Source organism: Mycteria americana, chromosome 7 (assembly GCF_035582795.1).
Source record: "Mycteria americana isolate JAX WOST 10 ecotype Jacksonville Zoo and Gardens chromosome 7, USCA_MyAme_1.0, whole genome shotgun sequence".
Taxonomy (NCBI): Eukaryota; Metazoa; Chordata; class Aves; order Ciconiiformes; family Ciconiidae; genus Mycteria; species Mycteria americana.
Genome location: NC_134371.1, coordinates 30,108,007 through 30,110,043, shown reverse-complemented (window position 1 = coordinate 30,110,043; position 2,037 = coordinate 30,108,007).

Here is a 2,037-nt window from a genome sequence, read left to right as displayed (position 1 = left end):
AAAGCCATACGTGAAAGTCCACTGAGAGGGAACACTGTCTCACCTGTCTCTAACTGTGGGGAATTTCAGACCCTTTTTCAACTCTTCTTCCTGAAGAACCGTGCTCATAGCTTGCATTTGACCCTGTGATTGTTGTCTGCCCAGCTGGTTAGAGACACCATCTACCAGCGACTCTGCTGTCACACTACAGCTGAACACACGGGCTGGTGCCAGCAGAGGCAGCTTGGGCCAGATTATTTTACATGAACCCAATGAGCCTGTCGGTCAAGCTTTCCTCTTCTGAGTACAGGCTTTGAAAATGGAAGATGAATCAGCATCACCTATGTCCCAATTCCTCACCAACAGTGATTTTCTTTCTTTAACTTATAAGTTAAGAAAGGTCCGTTCTCAGGGGTTGTTTTTTTGTTAATGATAACCACTTACTTCCTATCTTTGAACCCTCCAGACTCTGAGGCATTTTCCCAAATTCAGTTCAACCCAAATCTCCCATTTACAACAGCAGCAGAGCGCCAACCCGAATTTCCCATTACCTATGATCACCCGGCAACACTTCATGCAGCGACAGACCTTTGCTGTGGAGCAATTACACAAATCCTGCAGCAAACTGCCAGGACTAGCAGTTTGCAGCCTGGCCAGAATGGCGTTCACGAAACAGTGCAGCTTGTGGCTCTATCCCCCTTCCCTCCCCAATGAGCAAAGGAGAAATAGAAGAGTGCTCATGAACCACTCACTTCCCACATACGCACAATGTATATTTACATCCTATTACCCACAAAAATTTCCAAGGAAGGGCAGGTTTGTTGTGCTAACAGATCGTCCTGTCTCCTCTCTCCTGCCCTGTCCCTTAGCACAGTGCTAGCACAACCCTTCAATGACCTGTTTAACGTCTCGTTCAGGGAGTGCAGAGAGATGCCAGCTTTAGCCATCCTCCTGGAGAACACAAAGAGAAGAAATAAACACCGGCGTGGGCTTGATCCTCCCTCCTGAAGCAGGCAGCAACAACAGGGACAGGGGATCTGGACTGCTGCTGGAGGTTGTTTGTACCGAGGCTTTTTATAGACTGTATATCCAAATATAGGTCATAGATGCACAGGCACAAGCTCGTGAACATATCACATACGGAACTATGCATCTGTACTGCTTCCTCTGACCCACTGATCCTGTCTGTCTTCATACACAAAACTGAATTACAGGTGACCCAAAAGGGCATACCTACACTATTCTGCTTTTTTTGCTGTTTTGCTTTGGTTTCATTTTGCTGTTGTGCCCAGCAGTTCGTGTCTTGGGCCAAAGTCTCCTGCAGTGAAAGGCTGTACAAGCAGATTACTTTTTTTCCCTTTTTTTTTTTTTTCTGTTTAAAAGGTACGATGGTAAAATCAGATTTGGATGAGAATGAGTTGTATTTGGTTGCAGGGAGCTGCGTTGAGGATGAAGGATAGCTAAACCAAGATGTCTGGGATCTCTTCCATAAAGGATGGACAGCCAGCACAACTGGCTAATGATTTTCAGGAGCTTGGTATGCAAAAAAAGAGGTGGAAATTTTTCCATCAAAAAGAAAAAAAGAAGGCAGATAGATAATGTGCGTCTGGTAGCAGCACAGCTAGTGAAACAAGACAGTACAAACCCCACGTCACTGAAGCAGGTCTTCAGCCAGTACCAGGCATTCAGTTTTGTGAAAGGTTAAGGACAGGCTGAGAAAAAAAAGTTTTTTTCTTTTAATTATTTGTCCATTCCATGGGGAATCCAGCATGAATTGAACATGTCAAGAGCTGCAGCATTCCCACTTAGTTACATTCTCCCCACCTTCAACTTGCAAATTAAGAGATGCTTCTAGCAAGTCATAATGGCCAAGTTCTGCTCATTGTGTTTCTAAAGCTTTGGGAAGGCAGTGGAAGTATTTGGGTAAGGAGGAGCAATGCCTTTGGTCCCTTGTATTCCCCCTGCAAAGGGGTATACAATACCTTTCCTGACATAGTTTTGCACAGCACATAAATTTGGCAATATTAGAGTGAGTATAAGCACAAGGGAGCAGTGTGA